Genomic DNA, 21674 nt, shown 5'->3' with positions numbered 1-21674 from the left:
AGAAAATAAGAATTTACTCACCGGTAATTCTATTTCTCGTAGTCCGTAGTGGATGCTGGGCGCCCATCCCAAGTGCGGATTGTCTGCAATACTTGTATATAGTTATTGCTTAACTAAAGGGTTATTGTTGAGCCATCTGTTGAGAGGCTCAGTTGTTATCATACTGTTAACTGGGTATTGTATCGCGAGTTATACGGTGTGATTGGTGTGGCTGGTATGAGTCTTACCCGGGATTCAAAATCCTTCCTTCTTGTGTCAGCTCTTCCGGGCACAGTATCCTAACTGAAGTCTGGAGGAGGGTCATAGTGGGAGGAGCCAGTGCACACCAGTTAGACCTAAAGCTTTCTTTATAGTTGTGCCCAGTCTCCTGCGGAGCCGCTATTCCCCATGGTCCTTACGGAGTCCCAGCATCCACTACGGACTACGAGAAATAGAATCACCGGTGAGTAAATTCTTATTATATATATATATATATATATATATATATATATATATATATATATTTTTTTTTTTTTTTTTTTTAATATATGCACACACTACACGTGGAAACCCCACTTACTAAATCCTTCGTTTGCCCTGGATTGGCTGGTGCAATTTATCACTCACGGTGAAATGTATCACTCATTGATAAATAAGGGCAGAACTCTGAGACAGATTTAGGAAAATGCCACTAAGACAATAGCTTAGAGCTGGGAGAGGAATCCTGTTTCATTCCAGTACTCACTGCATGCCCTGGTATACTATGCCTAAACTGTGATTTGTCCTGCAGAGTGTGCTGGAACTTATAGTTCCATAACTGCTGACGAGCCAGAGTTTGCTGTAAAGTGGTTTTGTGTAACAATTCATTATGGAGGTGCCAGAGAATTACACTAACGGTTCATTTTCTCAACTACGTTCCACAAGTACCCCCAACAGGTCATGTTTTCATGATTTCTGTCTATGGAAACAGTTGGGATTTTACAGACCAAGCAAAATACATTGACTGACCTATGCATCATTAAAGAAATCCAGAAAACATGACCTGTTGGCAGTTTTTGTGGACTGGAATTGAGAACCATGGTCAAAGATAAAAGAAATAGTATACTTCCTATCCTAGGCAGTGCAATTCACCTTATTTCAGTGTCCTGCTTGAAATCCTTTAAATCCAGTGACCATTATGGTGATTTCTAGACATTGGGGGTCATTCCGAGTTGTTCGCTCGCAAGCGGATTTTAGCAGATTTGCTCATGCTAAGCCGCCGCCTACTGGGAGTGAATCTTAGCATCTTAAAATTGCGAACGATGTATTCGCAATATTGCGATTACACACCTCGTAGCAGTTTCTGAGTAGCTCCAGACTTACTCGGCTTCTGCGATCAGTTCAGTGCTTGTCGTTCCTGGTTTGACGTCACAAACACACCCAGCGTTCGCCCAGACACTCCTCCGTTTCTCCAGCCACTCCCGCGTTTTTCCCAGAAACGGTAGCGTTTTTTCCCACACGCCCATAAAACGGCCTGTTTCCGCCCAGTAACACCCATTTCCTGTCAATCACATTACGATCGCCAGAACGAAGAAAAAGCCGTGAGTAAAATTCCTAAGTGCATAGCAAATTTACTTGTCGCAGTGCGGACATTGCGCATGCGCATTAAGCGGAAAATCGCTGCGATGCGAAGATTTTTACCGAGCGAACAACTCTGAATGACCCCCATTGTTCATATGGTTAGAATCTGTTCTGTATGATATTGTTTAAACCCTACAGTAGTCATGATATTGCATAGTAGTCTTAGCACCGTACTTGGATTATGTAAGAGGAGGACCAGCGTGCCCAGACTGGCTATTATAAGGCAATTACATGACATTATTGACTTGCATAAAAACACAGACTTGTCTTTTAATTTGGTCAAATAACTCTTTTTTTTGTGTGTCTTGTAACATCCTTACTATGTTGATGGTGATTCTAGCTAATGGTGGAGACTACAGGTGACGCTGCAGTAAACCATTGCATTTTATTACTAAGAATATGGTTTGCATGCAGTGTCCTTGCCTCGCTGCTGCACGCTATGTAAGGTTAATACCATTAGCGCACACAAGAGCAAAACAATGTTTGATTGACCCTGGTTTCCTACAAAAATCAATTGTCATACACAGAATAGAGATAAATGCTTTATAATGTTTCTACATGCCGCGTCCCCTCCTTCAACTTTTACTTTATGCATTGATTTTTCTTTCTAGATCTGTGCTTTTCAGACTTGTATTGACATCATTGGGTGGAAGGAGTTGTTTTTGTTTTCCTGAGATATGAGATTGTCAGAGACATTTTTTAGCATAAACAGCCGAGGGTCTGCTTCTCATTCAGAGGTATCCACGGCCGCTCTTCCATCTGGCTGTGGCAGACTACCTTATACGAATACAAGGATCCACACGGTTACTGCACAGTTATTGCCAGAATTGGAAAGTGTGGTCTGTTGACAGACAGACCAATCTCTGTGCGCTAGAGATCTCCTCCACATGGGCATGCCCTATCAGAGACATGCCCAGTCGTCTATTTCTTACTTTGGCGCATAAGCAGACAGTGGGGTCTATTCATGAAGCAGTGAAAAGAGTGGAGAAGTTGCCCATGGCAACCAATCAGCTGCTCCGTACAATTGTATAGTATGCAAATGATAAATGTTACTTCAATGCTGATTGGTTGCCATGGGCAACTTCTCCACTGGCTCACTTCTCCGCACTTTTCACTGCTTCATGAATAAACGCCAGTATCTGGAAAACCACAAGATCCATTTGCATTTCCAATTGCCCTCACTCAGAACCAAGCTCAAAGGGGTATATTTACTAAAGTGCGGGTTTATAGTAGTGGAGATATCACCCATAGCAACCAATCAATTCTGCTTATTTATCTATCACCTTCTAGGATATAATGGCTAGAATCTGCTTGGTTGCTATGGGCAACATCTCTACTTCTATAAACCCGCATCTTAGTAAATATACCCCCTAGTGTCACATACTTATATATTTATAGCATCATGGCAACAACTGAGAGGTTAATAGTGATATGAGTTGTTCTACTCCCAATAGATGCAACATTTGCTTTTACTAGAAATATGCTGACTTTTTAGTCTTGTTTCTTCACCGGATGTTTGCTAATTAAGCTGAACTAAGCGAATAAGCCCCCAGTGCCAGACCTCCGACGCATAAAATAATATCCCAGATTCGCATTCCTACACACAAACCCGGGCACATACCACGCAGTCCCCATAAACTGCAGCGTAGGCATCTCCCGCAGGAATTAATATTTATATTGCGTGAATCTTACTAAAATATAGCAATGTAAAAAAATACAACCTGCTGGGCTAAGGTATCTCATCACTCCATATTCTCCCCTACTGCTTGGGCTTCTAAAGTTGAGTTATAGCTTTATTAGAAAACATAAGTTAGGCAGAACCCCCCCCCCCCTACACTCCTTTCCGCTTTGTTGCCCATGAAAGCAGAAACTCAACCCTTCACACCTTCTAATAAGAGGGCTGTGCTGCTACCATCTGTTTGAAAGAAAAAAAGAGGGGTGGGAAACTGGGGAGGGCTAAGAGCCAAAAAGAGTATGCAGCCAAGGAGAAATGTGACCGGTGGGGGAAGGAGGCAGCGTGAAGGCATTTGGGATGCTGGTATATGAGTCACAGTGTGCACCTTAAAAGTTACGGCTGCCTTGGGTTACGTTAATGCACCTGGTTTGGCTTTTTTTTTTTTTTAATTCCTTGGATGAAAAAGATTCCTGCATGTTTGATGAAATTTGCAAAAGTTACAGGAACTTATTTATTTGTTAACAGTTTCTTACATAGCGCAGAAAATTCCGTTGCACTTTACAATTTAAAACAATGATGAAACAAAAGTGGGTAATAACAGCCATAGAGGTAGGAGGGCCCTGCTCGCAAGCTAACAATCTACAGGAATTTATTAAATTTGGGTTTGTGAGTTAAGATTGGGAAAGCACGCGACTGCAAAACTGACCTTAATTGTGCAGCATCAGTTTGACAATGAGTTTTGTGCTGCACAATCTTACTGTATTGCATATTATTATTAAACTTTATTTACAATGCGCCACAAGTAGTCCATAGTGACATACAAAAGGCATGCAATAAGAGAGTCCTGCAATAAGACTGTACACGGTAAGACCATACAATACAGGAAAACGTACACTGCAGTAAAACAAGGAGTGCAGGAAAACAGGACAAGACCTTAGCTCATATGGGAAATACAGTGATTTGGTTAATGACTGGATAACCACACCTGTGCCGATTGGTTATAGAGCATATGCGCTAGCATTCAGATCGGATGGGGTTAATATACCGCCTGTCGGCATCCCTGCGTTCAGGATACCGGTGCTGAATCCCGACAGCTGGGGAAATACAGACGGTCGGAATTCCGACCGCAGCCTGGTATTCCCACTCGGGTTGTGGGTCCACGCCACCACCTGAGTGGGAATATAACCTGTGGCGAACGAAGTACCCACCGGGCCTGAAGTGTGGCGAGTGCCGCGATCCCGTCATGGGACTCACAGCTTGGATGCTGCTATTGGTATAGCTGGCATCCCAGCTGCCGGTCTCCAGTATGTATTCCATCCAGACATTAATCTACCCACACAGTGGCAAACTTGGTCATCTAGCCTGACTACCAAACAACCTTATCTGCCCACACACTGGTATTATTATACTGTATTTATATAGCACCAACGCACAGCAATTGAATAGGTTGCAGCACTCTGCCCAGCTGAGCTTACAATATATAATTTATTATAAATTCTCTATCACACACAATTCATGTAACCTATTATTGTCTATGTGGACCTTCGGAGTAAGCCAGAGCACTTGGAGGAAATGAACACAAACACTGGAAGAACGTACAAACTCCACACACATAAGCCCTGTGGTCCGAATAGAAGCCATGACCTCTGTGCTCTGAGGCTGCCATAGCTGCTCACTGCCATTCGTAATCCAAATTCCACAGATCATGTTCTCTGGTTTTCAGCCAAATGATCGGATTACGTGTGGGGCTAGAACAGTGCGGTCAGCCATTGTTTGCACAAACATGCAGATTGATTTTCCACAGTGTTCTATAACAAGCTGATTTTTTTTTTTAACTTTCACTTTTAATAAATTGTTTTGACCAAAGGGAGGGAAATGGAACTCAAGTATTGCCAGCAGTGACAGGTTCTGGGGTTGATTCAGATCTGCACACAGGTCGGGTGCAACTACACTTGCACTTCCAGCACAGAACTAAGGGGCAGATGTATTATGCCTGGAGAAGTGATAAAATGGGAGGTGAAAGCGCACCAGCCAATCAGCTCCTAACTGTGAAGTTACAGACTGGGGGAAGATGTATTAAGCCTGGAGAAGGGATAAAGTAGTGATGAAGCAGTGATAAGCGGAAGGTGATAACGCAAGAGCCAATCAGCTCCTAACTGTCATTTTTCAAATCCGTAATGATTAGCTGATGCATTATCACCTTGCACTTATCACTGCTTTATCACTTCTTTATCTCTTCTCCAGGTTAATACATCTGCCCCTGGGTTTGAAAAATGTCAGTTAGGAGCTGACTGGCTGGTGCGTTATCATCTTGTACTTTATGAATTCTCCAGGCTTAATACATCTGACCCTGTGTGGATACTCTCCAAAAGGCAGAGCTGCACACCCGTAACCACATAGCTCCTATAGCTGTGCTTTTCCAAATAACCACCATTAGTAGCACACCCTATACCTTGTACAAGTCATCCATCTGAAATCAGACTGATCTCTGCTTATGCGCCCTCACTCAACTTTGTCTATGTACTGATGCCCGTTACCACACATTTATGGTCATTCACGTGGAGAAGCGACCGAGTTTCGTATAACTGAATCGCCCTTGAGTGCATTCGGCTACAGAGCATGTGCAGTGATAATGATCACAAGATTTGTCCAGATACCGCTCTGCCTCTGCAGCCAGATCAAATCTGCAACATGGTATTTACTACAAGTGATTTACATTTTAGTAAAAAAAAACTTTATCTGGCTCCTGCACAACACCTACTGCAAGTTCAGGCCACCTCGTGCACAGTAACCTTGAAGGGGCACTGACCTCAAAACATGTTGGGTATTTGTGTCTAGCGCAAGCGAATGTATTTGTTGCAGTAGTTTTATGTTGGCCCTCTGGTCAAGCTCGGCAGGTGTGTCCAGAACATTTACCTCCTAGGTTGTATTTTTGGACCCTTCTTGACCTTTGCCATACCTCAGATAAAGTCAAACATATATGTCTTGTTTTGACCAAATCTATTCGGTAACGGGAGAATTGGAAAGAGCTAAAGTAATTTTGGGAGAGAGAAGGCACACAATGGAACTGTAATAAATGGTGAATACTGCAAGATGATTTACCAGCGCCTTCACAAACGCTAGGTGAAGTTCTGTAATAAGAATATTTTTACGCAAATGGAAAATTTAACACTTTGTTTATTAACATCTATGTAGCGCACATATATTCTGCAGCATTTACAGACACTATTTGGTCATTCACATAAGTCCCTGACGCAGAGGAGCTTGCAATCTATATTCCCTATCACATGGACACACACACACATACATGAGGGTGATTTTTTTTGTCAGGATCCAGTTAACCTATCAGTATGTTAGATAAAACCCGGTGAACCCGGAGGAAACCCACACAAACTGGGGAGGAAATACAAACTCTACACAGATATGATCTTGGTGGAATTAACACTACCACAACTGTGCTGCCCATGCCAGACCATATATTTTTCTATCTAGACAATATCTGCCTCATTCTAAAACCATCTAGAACACCACTAGCTGAAATGTCATTGAAATCTTTTAAATTAACCTTTTAACAATGAGCAAATCAGGGATCAACTCGCACAAAAGGTTTTGTTCATGCACAATAGAAGCTCAAATAATAGAAATGTAGTTTTGTGTGCGGAAACAAAAATGTAAGTGTGTCCCGTGTTTGCCGGGGAAAGCGGTCTACCGAGGACAGTGTTTTTAAAAAAGACCCCTTTTAATATTCACTCTCGGGCAGAAATGCACAGCCGACTCGCAGTGAAGTAGAGCAATTTGACAATAAAAGGCTTTTTCACTGCTTGTAGCGGCTGTGTCATATAGCTCTTGGGAACCCAGCAGCGCTTTGTTCTAGCAAAGTGCCTCAGATATATTTTATAGGTTTACAGCATAGACTGAAGGACAGAATAAAATATTAACCTTCTGACTGCCCAATATATCTGCAGCTCACTGCACCGCAATGCCCCTCCGGGTACGAGCTGTTAAACGAGAATGTAGTTTAATTTCATTCATTATTTCTTGACCCTGTTACAGCAAGATCAAGCTCTAGTGCAGATATAGAACAGTATGTGTAGCCTTAAAGGAAATTAGCATGAGAAAGACCATGGTTTAATAAGGAAAATTAGCATAAGAAAGAGAATGTTTTAATATTAAATAATGACATGTAGTGTAATATTCGGAGTAAAGCACGTTAATGTGGAAAATTAGCTTGTTTATAAATCGTTTGCTGTTTATTTGCAACTTCCACTGAGTGATTTATAGTTAAACGTGAAGAAGCCTTTGTAACTTATGAGCACACGTGCGTTACTTACTACATCATATCTTGAGTCGCAATCATACTAAGATATGTGCATGCTTAAATCTAGTGTATATACAGCCAGGAGAAAGGTGCAACAGACCTCGTCAGATCTCAACCGTGGGGTATATTTACAAAGATTCGTGTTTTTGACGTTTTTAAGGGTGTTTGAACTCGAATGGTTTTGGGTGCATTTTACTGTAACTTTTTGAATCCTGATATGATCATTCACTAAGCTGACGATTTTTCCAAATTCGTATTTTCCGATGTCGATGTGATTCGTAATGTCGGGCAGTGTTTTACGGGAGTGATGAGTAAAACACTGCCTGACAAAACACAAGGAATCCTGGCTGGATCTGTGAGATCCGTGCAGGGCTTCATTGTGTACCTTAAGAAGGTGTTTAAAGTGTTAAAAATTCAGAAAAAAATTGTGTGGGGTCCCCCCTCCTAAGCACAACCAGCATCGGGCTCTTTGAGCCGGTCCTGGTTGACAAAATATGGGGGAAAAAATGACAGGGATTCCCCCATATTTCATCAACCAGTACCGGGCTCTGCGCCTGGTCCTGGTTCAAAAAATACGGGGGACAAAAAGCGTAGGGGTCCCCCGTATTTCTTAAACCAGCACCGGGCTCCACTAGCCAGGTACATAATGCCACAGCCGGGGGACAATGTAGCGCCTATGCGCTCCATTGTATCCAATGGTGGGAACTTTGCGGTCAGCGGTTGACCGAAAGTAACCTCACTGCTGCCCGCAAAGTTCCCACCATTGGATACAATGGAGCGCATAGGCGCTACATTGTATCTCTGCCGTGTGCAGCCTCACAGACACTACAGGAGCACACCGCCAATCAGGAGAGTGCCACGACGTGGTGCTCCCTGATTGGCTGAAGGGACCCTCTTTGACAGGAGTCAGGGGGGGTCCTGGCAGTTGGGGAAAGGGGTCCTTTCAGTGCGTGGTCGGGTTTACGTTTTTTTGTTTTGCCAAGTACGTGGATTATACAAAGAAGACAAGCAACACTGCATTATGTGAGTATAATTTTTGTCACAGGTACCCCGAGGATTCTACATGGAGAAGAGGACCGAGCCTCGTGTGAACATAGGTAAGTATGTATGTTTGAAGGTGTGCATGTATGTAATAAACTTATACTGTCACGGTGTGTGTGTCCTGTTTTTTGTTGGGTATTTTTTTAGTAGTAATACTACTACAGGTACCAGCGGGCCCGGTTTTCCACCGCATGCTGGTACTTGTGGTTCTCCAAGTACCAGCTTGCGGGGGAGGCTTGCTGGGACTTGTAGTACTGCTACTAAAAACAATATTCTGATTTTTTACACTTGGCTATCAGCCCCCCATCCGCCGCCCTTGGATGGGGAGGACAGCCTCGGGCTTCACCCCTGGCCCTTGGGTGGCTGGAGGGGGGGGACCCCTTGATTTAATGGGTTCCCACTCCAGGGTACCCCGGCCAGGGGTGACTAGTTGGGTATGTAATGCCAGGGCCGCCGGGACCACAATAAAAGTGTCCCCCGGCTGTGGCATTATGTACCTGGCTAGTGGAGCCCAGTGCTGGTTAAAAAGTACGGGGGACCCCTACGCTTTTTGTCCCCCGTATTTTTTGAACCAGGACCAGGCGCAGAGCCCGGTGCTGGTTGATGAAATATGGGGGAACCCCTGTCATTTTTTCCCCCATATTTTTTCAACCAGGACCGGCTCAAAGAGCCCGAGGCTGGTTATGCTTAGGAGGGGGGACCCCACGCATTTTTTTTCTTCTGTTTTTACACTAAACACACCCTTTCCCATAGATAACCATGCACAGATCTCACTGATCCGTGCATGGTTATCCAAACTCGACTGGAAAAAGCAGGTCTATTTTTTTGCTGCTTTTTTTTAACGATATGCAAAAAAATAGACCCGCACTAACACCCAAATACGAATGAATAGTGAATACCCGTATTGTATGAAATAGCAGCCGCGTTTGACCGATGGTCTATTTATTCGTATTTCAGAACTTTGCCGTTAAATACATTACGAATAGACCAGACACTGCCGAGATTTGTGCTTAGTGAATTCCCGGATTGGGACTTTGAAAAAAAACCACAAATCGGACAAACTCGATTTTTTTAGTAAATATTGGCCCGTGCCATCACTTAGGGACAGATTCTACGTCAGACACTGCTGCGCCTGTCTTTGGATCTTTTGCTGGTGTAGTGTGTGTGACTTTATGCCGTTACAAGCCCACTTTCAACATCTTTAGATGTCGCAATACCGCCAGGTGTGTCTTTAAACACAATCGTCAGTCACAGACACATATTAAAGCCAACGGCCCCCCTCTTCTGCCAAGCACCCCCCCTCAGCCCCACACCTTACCTTGTGCTGGAAAGTCGATCTCTCCCTCCTCCTGCAGCACAATCTTCACAGAGATATTTGGGAATATGGGGCATGTACACAAGAAAGCAAAGTCTCTGGGACACAGCCTTTTGATTTCACTGTGCTGCACCATCTTTCCGAAGATGTCACTGGGAAGATGGCGCCGCAGAGGAGGAGGGACCTTCTTGCCGGCACAAACATGAATATTACATAGGGTGGGGCTGTGCTATGAATTTTAGGTGGCATTATTACGCCTCTGCAACACGCTAATCCATGCACATTTGTTACAGTGGGCCACTAGTTTTGGTGAGGGCTTTATAAGTGATCCTCACAGTCTTTTAGATGAAGCTTAATTGCGGCACTATGGACCAAATTCACAACAAACGTACTGTAGGAGAGGGAATCTATAGCAGGTGAATAAAATCTCTCTGCTTACAGTAATTAGGTTGTTTGCACATCTAGACAAATGTATGAAAGCAACGTCCATTTAATGAGATAAATAAAACATTCGCTTTACTTTTCCATGACCTTAGACTTTCAATTGGGCTATTTTCCGCTGGGCTTTGACAGTGTGATGAAAACTTGTTATGATGGCTTTTTTATTTTTGCACCAGTGTGCCACACAAGGCCCTTGAGTTAATTGTGTAGGATTTTGTATTATAGTACTCTGTACTGTCCGGCTGATTAATCTCATCTTGCAATCATTGCACAATCTGAAACAAAGAAAGCTTAGCCCTGCTGTTTGTATGGTACATAAATGGAGACCAGGAAAATGGGCTATTCACACCTCCGGCTTCTAACTGTTAAATCTCTGGGGAATCTCGCCTGAGAATCCAGTTTTGCGTTGGATTATGTGGTGGTGAAGGGTGGCTGAATCTTTCATTGTTTGTCTAGTTATTATAACGGAATTGGATTTGCCCTTTTTAAGAAATCTCCATGGCTCATTGATCTTAATATCCTTGTTCTAATTATGCTGAAGACCCCAGGGGCCTGCATATTTGTCACTGTGGTCAATTTAATAAAAATAGTTTTCCTATAATAGTTGAAGAATGAACAAATGAGGAAAACATCCACTTTGAGTGAGGATCTTGTCATCAATACGCGGGATGGGTTGACTTTGATCTTGAGTCATTGTGTATTTCATTCTCTTTGAATGTGTCTCCTTTAATTCAAAATTAAAAACACACTCCTATAAAAGTTTACACACCAAAATAAGTGGTGCAAAAATAAAAACTTAAACTGGTCCCGTTGACTACACACCGTGTAAGTTGCCATTTTGTCTACTGAAGTATATTCATGAGAATTCGGCCAACCAGTTCATTCAGAGATGACCGCTTAGTTCCCATTGATTTTTTGGTCACGTTTACGTGAATGTTGGCTCAGACCTCAGTGTGTCGGTGATCTTGCTGGTTACTAGTGGATTGATTGTGCTTCAGAACACAAAATGGCTGACTCCACTGCGGGGATACCTCCCAACTCAGATAGGACAGTATAAAACAGGTTTGCCACTTCTATTCTACATGGTCTTGAAGGGGTGTTTTTTAGGGGAAAGGACTGAGGGCTGCCCACCCTCCTTCATGCAACTTGACCCCAGCCCCAGTGCTGTGCGTACATCCTGATTTGGGAAATTGAAATGTTGGGGGTATGTGTGTAGTCTGCAGCTACTCTGTAAAGTCTTTTGGGGCTATGATAGCAGCCGCCCACGGGTCCCACTGTTTGTATTGAGTGATGGATGGCTGGGGGTATGGCAAGGGTTGATTGGTAAAGGTGGTACCATGACAGTATGGAGTTAGATGTGATTGGTGGGGAAAGGGTGAGACTTGCATGCCTGGCACTGGTGATTGGTTAGATATTTAGTAAATTTTGTGATCAAATGCTTCTCTTTCCATAAAGCTCAAACTGGAAGAAAGTGGTTGGGGGGAGGGGTTAGCTGAGGGGAGGGGCCAGTCTTTTATTGCAGTTATTTTTGTTGCTCTTTATACATGATCAGTAATATAGTATAGTTGACTACTCTCCCAAAATGTCCAGGAGACCCCCAAATTAAGGGGAGGGGGACAGTTCTCCCAGAAGGAGCTTATCTGCCTTAGAGGAATACTTATGAAACCTTCCAAAGTGAAACCAGCGCAGCATGCCACCAACTCTAACTGAATTTAGGAGCGTCCTTACGGGCTCTCAAGAGAGGACTCCATGGGGCTTTATTGACTGCATCAAAGTGGCCCCACTCTCTGCTGTAAAATGCCATGAATTGCAACTCCATCACACCTGGTGGGCAGGGCTTGGATATCACAAGTAGCGTCATCATACACTTGCTCCGCCTCCTTCATATCACCATTATCATCAACCCCCATCCATGATCTCTGCAATTTCCAAACCAGCAACACAGATTAGTCTTTGCCCATAAAATGGAAAAGTTGTCGTGATACTTTCCCTTTAATAACCAAATTGTGCTTAAGGCTTCAACCGTCATCTTCTGTTGGAACAGCCTATATACTGGTGGGATGCAGGCCGCCCTCTAACCGCCACCCCCGCTGTCTTCAGATTGTAATTTTGAGAATGATTAGCCTAATGATAAAGACAGTAGAAATAATAAAGATAATTAAACATTTAATTGTGTCCTTAGCAAGTTTTAATTAAATATGGCACAAAGGGGGTTAATGAAACATGCTCTCTTCGGGCATGTCAGCATTATAGAGTTGGCGGAATGTTTGTCCGGCAGTCTGCTGTGGGATTCCATCTTACACCCACACTGCCAGCACACTGGAGATACAGGAGCCCAAAATAAACAGCGATAATGCAACTCAGCTGGACTGTGACTTGTCCTGTTACCCAGATATTACAGTTTCATCAGAATGTCCTGTTTAGCTTGTTACATGTATAGAACGCACTACAATGGGTATGTTTCTACACCCGTATACAAATGCGAACCGGAACCGTGTATATAAAACTCGCTTTGGTACCTACTGCAAAGTCTTTAGGGGGATATTTGTCAAAGCTTGAAGATAAATAAAGCAGAGAGAGATATAGGGGTCTATTTACTAAGCCCTGAATGGAGATAAAGTTGCTGGAGCTAAAGTACCAGCCAATTGGCTCCTGCCATGCTACAGGCTATGTTTGAAAAATGACGGTTAGGAGCCGATTGGCTGGTACTAAATCTCCAGCAACTTTATCTCCATTCAAGGCTTAGTAAATAGACCCCAAAGTATCCGCCAATCCGCTCCTAACTGACTTTTTTTCTAAACCCTGCCGGTAACATTGGTTGGTGCTTTGTATCCCTCCACTTTATCTCTCTCCAGGCTTTGATAAATGGGGCCTGTGCTACTAGTGGGCAGGACTAGGCAGTCACCTAGGAGACAAGGAGATGCAGCTTACATGTGCACCAGTTGGCGAGTGCTCCTCCGTGTCACTGTCGCACTTGGGGTGTGGCACTGGGCTATGATATCAACCAATCACCACATTATTAGTCCCAGGAGGAGTATACTGCTCCGACGATCCGCCTGGCAAGCTAAGAAGTAGTGTTGGTGGAATTCCAGTTCCAATTTGGGGGGAGGGCATGGGGGCACTTCTGAGTTTAGGGTGAGGGGGTTGCCGTGAGGCTTGCACTTGTCCTGAAAAAACCCGAATCAAAGCCTGGTTGGCATAGACTGGGTGTACCGTAGAAGATATGGTTGATGAGTGTCACCTGCTTGTGTGTGCGGAGACTAGCTGAACGGACTACTAGGCCTCCATATCCTGCTGATGAGCCTCACATGCCAGAGTCTGCCCAAAGTAGCTATCCACATGTGCCGCCAAGTTGGACCAAGAACCTGTTGCTTGGCACTCGCATATCTATCTGGGTGGCCTGAGATTGCATTGTACACATGCAACAACTGCACTAAATGATACAAATCCAATGAAAAGTAATTGGACAGGATTGACAAATGTTTCCTCTAATCGTGGAGGGGGGTAGGGGTGCTTGTCTTGTCAACCTCAAGCCTCAGTAACCACATGTGGGCCATTTATTATAGTTAATCACAATTTCCTCATTGGGCCTTAGGAGTCTATGTACTAAGCCTTGGCGAGAGATAAAGTGGGTATAGATAACATACCAGCCAATCAGCTCATAACTGCCATGTTACAGGGTGTGTTTGAAATATGACGGTTAGGAGCTGGTTGGTTGGTACTTTATATCCGTCCACATTATCTCTTCCCAAGGCTTATGATATAGACCCTTAGGTAGGAGAATCTGAGAAGTTAATAGGTGTAAGGCCATAGTGGTGGCACCATTGCTTTCCTGTTGAATCCAGTGTTTGGCTTGCAGAATGCTTGGACATTCTAGAATCTCCCCAGCACATATCCAAGAGGAGGGAGCATTGGCTCATGGTGCATGAGTCTTCAATGATGTCACAAGGTCAAAGCAACTTCATTGGTCACATTCTCGTTAGTATTGATTCAAATCACTAAATTGCTGCCTCATCTTTATGCAACAGGTACTCTACAACCTATTTCCATCACAGAGTATTTTGGTGTTTGACCAGTTAGCGCCTGTTGAGAGCGATTTGCATGTCAGTACCCACAGTTCCTAGGGCAACGTTTAGTCCTTCATTCTTTTATCCTGTTGAACATTGTTAGTTGTTTACATTGGCAATGTGCATGGGAATATTATTATTAACATTATTATTGATGAAATGTAATTACATACAGCCAGCATATTCCATTTTGTCAGATATTACTATGGTATACTGAAGTAAAACTACAAGCATTTCATAAGTGTCAAAGGCTTTTATTGACCATTACATTAAGTTTATGCAAAGAGTCAATATTTGCAGTGTTGACCATTCTTTTTGAAGATCTCTGCAATTTGCCCTGGCATGCTGTCAATCAACTTCTGGGCCAAGTACTGACTGACAGCCGCCCGTTCTTGATTGACCATAAGTTATCAATGGGATTAAGGTCTGGAGAGTTTCCTGGCCATGGACCCAAAATTTCAATGTTTTATTTCTCGAGTCACTTAGTTATCACTTTTGCCTTATGGCAAGGTGCTTCATTATGCTGGAAAAAGCATTGTTCGTCACTAAACTGTTCTTGGATGGTTGTGAGAAGTTGCTCTTGGAGGATGTTTTGGTACCATTCTTTATTCATGGCTGTGTTCTTAGGCAAAATTGTTAGTGAGCCCACTCCCTTGGCTGAGAATCAACACCACACATGAATAGTCTCAGGATGCTATACTGTTGGCATGACACAGGACTGATGGTAGCGCTCACCTTTCCTATATGGTGTAAGGTAGGGGTGGCCATTGTTGGGTTAACCATCAATGGTGCCCTCGATTATCATTTATGGCGTGAAACCATTGACAGATTACAACAATCGACGGCCAATCCCACAGAAGGGGTTGGCAGGCAGTGGGCCAATTGGAAGGGGGCGGGGATTAGCAGTGTAGCCTGGGGGAGGTACCACCACATCGATGGCAAAATAATCGACAACCAGTGGCAAACCTAATGTTAATCGATTATCACCCCCAACCTTAGGGCTCTGGGGGCAAAGAGAAACGGTGCCCTGCTTCTTTGGAGAGGGTCCCAATTTCTGTACCCTATTTGATTGTACCCAAAGTCGAAAATTTTTGTTGGAGTGGATGGACACCTGAGGGACTTGAAAGTCAGTGTTTACACTGAATACATATAAAAAGCCATCCGGAGAATTTCCCGATGTAATTAAAATGAAAATCACTGCAACTGTTATCCACTACTAAATATTGTACTTCTGACTAAATCCCACCTTGGCGAGCTGGGAGAGATTGTGGATCACACAAATATAGTATCGTAGCTCGCCGATCCCTGGGGCCCGGTGTGTACACATTAAAGATGCACAAGATGGCGTAGCAAGAGCTAAACCTGTTTACATAACGGGCTCTCTTCTCGCCATCCTAAAACGATGTAGATTTATATGCTACTGTGTGGAATATTGTACTTCTCAGTGGCACTTTTCACTGTTATTTTTGCCTCCCACCTCCCCCCAAACCCATCCCAAGACTATTTACACTGCATTACTGAAAGAGATTATTTTTTGGTGTGCTACTTACAGAAGTGCTTTGTGCCCTGCCGGGGTACCACACTGGTCCCTGCCTTCTTCCATCTAGATGAAGGCTAATGCAGACATAAGGCATGGTGGGGTATAATTGTGCATTCATTCACTCTCTGGGGAGTATATGGAAATTGACACGCTCCCGCCTCATTACACTGATATGATGGGTCCAGTCTGCAAATGGTTCATGTACAGAGGATGAATAGCCTGCCTCTGTCTACATGTGCTGTGTTGTCTATCAAGGTGACCTTCAGGTCTCTGGGAGTAATTACCAGGGCTGTGATGTAAAAGCTAAGCATGAAATATCAGCATTTCTCCAGCCCTGCTAGATCCTGCATCAGCCCATAAAAGATATCATAATAGAACAATTTTTAAATAGAAAAGAAAATAATTTTATGGAACAGTTTTTTTTTATATTTTAAAAGAAAATCCCTATGGAAAAGCGGTTATGTTTTCTCTAGAATAGTTTCCCATCACCCAAAGCCTAATGCTGTCCTGTCTGACTGCATTGGGTCTCCCCGTCTGTGTTAGAATCTGTATGCTGGCAGGGAGCTACTCGGCAGGATGGCCATCGCAAAAAGGCAATGTCTTGCCATAACATAGGGATGGACATTTGGCCTAATTCAGACCTGATTGTAGATGTGGACTAGCCCAGCACAGGGCTAGTCCGCCCCGCATGTCAGGCCTACCCCGCCGCACAAGTACAAAAGCATCACACAGCGGCGATGCTTTTGTACTTGAAGAGAAGCTGCCTGCCATTGCAGCTCCTGTATGCTGGCAGGGAGCTACTCGTCGCTGTCTGGGTAGCAGTAGCTGCGTGTGACGTCATGCAGCACCCGTGGCCTTCCCCCCGCACGGTCCGGGCACGCCTGTGTTGCCCGGACCACGCCCCTAAAACGGCGGCCAAATGCCACCGGCCCAACCCTTCCCGCCCAGCTACCGCCTCTGCCTGTCGATCAGGCAGAGGCAATCGCAGGGCTGAGATGTCCGTCGCCTGTCTAGCATGCGCTGGTGCACTGCGGCGCCGGCGTATGCGCAGTTCAGACCTGCTCATGTGTCGACCATGTATCCATGTCGACCATGTCAACGTCGACCAATAGTGGTCGACCTAATGACTGTCGGCCATAACATGGTCGACCATTCATACCGGAACCGGATAACATACCCAACCCATTTGCAGTGGTCATCCTGTTTTACTGTCCTGTCTACGGATGGCTTAAAATTGCTGCTGTTTAATATTGCAATAATATTCCCTATCAATTTGGGTGTGGTTTGCTATTACAGGTACAAGTAAAATATACCCTGTTTATAAGTAAGGGGTGTGTGTGTGTATATGTATGTATGTATGTATGTATATATATATATATATATATATATATATATATATATGTGTGTGTGTGTATATATATATATATATATATATATGTGTGTGTGTGTATAAATATTAATGAAGTATTAATATTTGTGGAATAATCTTTAAAATATAGAAGTACACTTATTCAAATCATAATTTTTTTTTTTTTTTATATGGGCGTTAAAAAAAAAAATGCTTTATTGCTGTACAAAGCAAGTTTAGCAAAGGTTATTGCTTGGTAACTTTGTGCATATGAGCTGTAATTTCTTCATGACAATCGGGCCACTAGGTGGCGTTGTTCATTTCTTGTTAACGGCAGTGCAGTTAATGCAGCAGTGTCTAGTTATCTTAATTTCTCTATCGTCCTAGTGGATGCTGGGGTTCCTGAAAGGACCATGGGGAATAGCGGCTCCGCAGGAGACAGGGCACAAAAAGTAAAGCTTTAGGATCAGGTGGTGTGCACTGGCTCCTCCCCCTATGACCCTCCTCCAAGCCTCAGTTAGATTTTTGTGCCCGGCCGAGAAGGGTGCAATCTAGGTGGCTCTCCTAAAGAGCTGCTTAGAAAAGTTTAGCTTAGGTTTTTTATTTTACAGTGAGTCCTGCTGGCAACAGGATCACTGCAACGAGGGACTTAGGGGAGAAGAAGTGAACTCACCTGCGTGCAGGATGGATTGGCTTCTTTGGCTACTGGACATTAGCTCCAGAGGGACGATCACAGGTACAGCCTGGATGGTCACCGGAGCCTCGCCGCCGGCCCCCTTGCAGATGCTGAAACAAGAAGAAGGTCCAGAATCGGCGGCATGAAGACTCCTCAGTCTTCTTAAGGTAGCGCACAGCACTGCAGCTGTGCGCCATTTCCTCTCAGCACACTTCACACGGCAGTCACTGAGGGTGCAGGGCGCTGGGAGGGGGGCGCCCTGGGAGGCAATGAAAACCTATTTTTGGCTAAAAATACCTCACATATAGCCTCCGGGGGCTATATGGAGATATTTAACCCCTGCCAGAATCCGTTAAGAGCGGGAGACGAGGCCGCCGAAAAAGGGGCGGGGCCTATCTCCTCAGCACACAGCGCCATTTTCCCTCACAGAAAGGCTGGAGGGAAGGCTCCCAGGCTCTCCCCTGCACTGCACTACAGAAACAGGGTTAAAACAGAGAGGGGGGGCACTAATTTGGCGTTAAAAATATATAAAAAAGATGCTATAAGGGAAAACACTTATATAAGGTTGTCCCTATATAATTATAGCGTTTTTGGTGTGTGCTGGCAAACTCTCCCTCTGTCTCTCCAAAGGGCTAGTAGGTCCTGTCCTCTATCAGAGCATTCCCTGTGTGTGTGCTGTGTGTCGGTACGTGTGTGTCGACATGTATGAGGACGATGTTGGTGAGGAGGCGGAGCAATTGCCTGTAATGGTGATGTCACTCTCTAGGGAGTCGACACCGGAATGGATGGCTTATTTAGGGAATTACGTGATAATGTCAACACGCGGCAAGGTCGGTTGACGACATGAGACGGCCGACAAACAATTAGTACCGGTCCAGACGTCTCAAAAACACCGTCAGGGGTTTTAAAACGCCCGTTTACTTTAGTCGGTCGACACAGACACAGACAGGGACACTGAATCCAGTGTCGACGGTGAATAAACAAACGTATTCCTTATTAGGGCCACACGTTAAGGGCAATGAAGGAGGTGTTACATATTTCTGATACTACAAGTACCACAAAAGAGGGTATTATGTGGGATGTGAAAAAACTACCGTAGTTTTTCCTGAATCAGATAAATTAAATGAAGTGTGTGATGATGCGTGGGTTCCCCCCGATAGAAAATATGGGCGGTATACCCTTTCCCGCCAGAAGTTAGGGCGCGTTGGGAAACACCCCTTAGGGTGGATAAGGCGCTCACACGCTTATCAGAACAAGTGGCGGTACCGTCTATAGATAGGGCCGTCCTCAAGGAGCCAGCTGACAGGAGGCTGGAAAATATCATAAAAAGTATATACACACATACTGGTGTTATACTGCGACCAGCGATCGCCTCAGCCTGGATGTGCAGAGCTGGGGTGGCTTGGTCGGATTCCCTGACTAAAAATATTGATACCCTTGACAGGGACAGTATTTTATTGACTATAGAGCATTTAAAGGATGCATTTCTATATATGCGAGATGCACAGAGGGATATTTGCACTCTGGCATCAAGAGTAAGTGCGATGTCCATATCTGCCAGAAGATGTTTATGGACACGACAGTGGTCAGGTGATGCAGATTCCAAACGGCACAAAGGTGTATTGCCGTATAAAGGAAGAGGAGTTATTTGGGGTCGGTCCATCGGACCTGGTGGCCACGGCAACTGCTGGAAAATCCACCGTTTTTACCCTAAGTCACATCTCTGCAGAAAAAGAAACCGTCTTTTCAGCTTCAGTCCTTTCGTCCCTATAAGAGTCATATCTGCCCAGGGATAGAGGAAAGGGAAGAAGACTGCAGCAGGCAGCCCATTCCCAGGAACAGAAGCGTTCCACCGCTTCTGACAAGCTCTCAGCATGACGCTGAGACCGTACAGGACCCCTGGATCCTACAAGTAGTATCCCAGGGGTACAGATTGGAATGTCGAGACGTTTCCCCTGCGCAGGCTCCTGAAGTCTGCTTTACCAAGGTCTCCCTCCGACAAGGAGGCAGTATGGGAAACAATTCACGAGCTGTATTCCCAGCAGGTGATAATTAAATTACCCCTCCTACAACAAGAAAAGGGGTATTATTCCACACTATATTGTGGTACTGAAGCCAGAAGGCTAGGTGAGACCTATTCTAAATCTAAAAAAATTTGAACACTTACAAAGGTTCAAATCAAGATGGAGTCACTCAGAGCAGTGATAACGAACCGGGAAGAAAGGGACTATATGGTGTCCCGAGACATCAGGGATGCTTACCTCCATGTCCCAAATTTGCCCTTATCACTAAGGGTACCTCAGGTTCGTGGTACAGAACTGTCACTATCAGTTTCAGACGCTGCCGTTTGGATTGTCCACGGCACCCCGGGTCTTTACCAAGGTAATGGCCGAAATGATGGTTCTTCTTCGAAGAAAAGGCGTCTTAATTATCCCTTACTTGGACGATCTCCTGATAAGGGCAAAGTCCAGGGAACAGTTGGAGGTCGGAGTAGCACTATCTCGGATACTGTTACAACAGCAGGGGTGGATTCTAAATATTCCAAAATCGCAGCTGATCCCGACAACAAGTCTCCTGTGCTTAGGGATGATTCTGGACACAGTCCAGAAAAAGGTGTTTCTCCCGGAAGAGAAAGCCAGGGAGTTATCCGAGCTAGTCAGGAACCTCCTAAAATCAGTGCATCATTGCACAAGGGCCATGGTAAAAAAATGGTGACTTCCTTCGAAGCAATTCCAGTCGGCAGATTTCATGCAAGAACTTTTCAGTGGGATCTGCTGGACAAATGGTCCGGATCGCATCTTCAGATGCATCAGCGGATAACCCTATATCCAAGGACAAGGGTGTCTCTCCTGTGGTGGTTACAGAGTGCTCATCTTCTAGAGGGCCGCAGATTCGGCATTCAGTTTTGGATGTTGGTGACCACGGAGGCCAGCCCGAGAGGCTGGGGAGCAGTCACACAAGGAAAAAATTTCCAGGGAGTGTGATCAAGTCTGGAGACTTTTCTCCACATAAATATAGCTAAGGGTAAATTTATAATGCTCTAAGCTTAGCAAGACCTCTGCTTCAAGGTCAGCCGGTATTGATCCAGTGGGATAAAACATCACGGCAGTCGCCCACGTAAATAGACAGGGCGGCACAAGAAGCAGGAGGGCAGTGGCAAAAACTGCAAGGACTTTTCGCTGGGCGGAAAATCATGTGATAGCACTGTCAGCAGTGTTTCATTCCGGGAATGGAAACTGGGAAGCAGACTTCCTCAGTAGGCACGACCTCCACCCGGCAGAGTGGGAACTTCATGGGGAAGTTTTCCACATGATTGTAAACCGTTGGGAATTACCAAAGGTGGACATGATGGCGTCCCGTCTGAACAAAAAACGGGACAGGTATTGCGCCAGGTTAAGAGACCCTCAGGCAATAGCTGTGGACGTTCTGGTAACACCGTGGGTGTACCAGTCGGTGTATGTGTTCCATCCTCTGCTTTTCATACCTAAGGTACTGAGAATTATAAGACGTAGAGGAGTAAGAACTATACTCATGGCTCCGGATTGGCCAAGAAGGACTTGGTACCCGGAACTTCAAGAGATGCTCACAGAGGACTTATGGCCTCTGCCGCTAAGAAGGGACTTGTTTCAGCAAGTACCATGTCTGTTCCAAGAC

The 21674-nt window shown here is 44.6% G+C and overlaps 1 protein-coding gene across 3 annotated transcripts in view; it reads left to right on the top strand.

The window, feature by feature from the left end:
* PLXNB1 (plexin B1) overlaps positions 1-21674 on the top strand; it is a 332504-nt gene that overhangs the window by 26327 nt on the left and 284503 nt on the right. Inside the window, exon 1 of one of the 3 annotated variants that reach the window (XM_063941018.1) lies at positions 10288-10364. The exons of the other annotated variants lie outside the window; for them this stretch is intronic. The gene's annotated coding sequence lies outside the window, so the exon portion shown is untranslated. Of the gene's footprint in view, positions 1-10287; positions 10365-21674 lie in introns of those variants that run through there. 3 annotated transcript variants of the gene reach the window in all.

The sequence above is a fragment of the Pseudophryne corroboree genome, chromosome 9, assembly GCF_028390025.1.
Source record: "Pseudophryne corroboree isolate aPseCor3 chromosome 9, aPseCor3.hap2, whole genome shotgun sequence".
NCBI classification, from domain to species: Eukaryota; Metazoa; Chordata; class Amphibia; order Anura; family Myobatrachidae; genus Pseudophryne; species Pseudophryne corroboree.
This window is presented reverse-complemented; position numbering and strand designations above follow the sequence as displayed.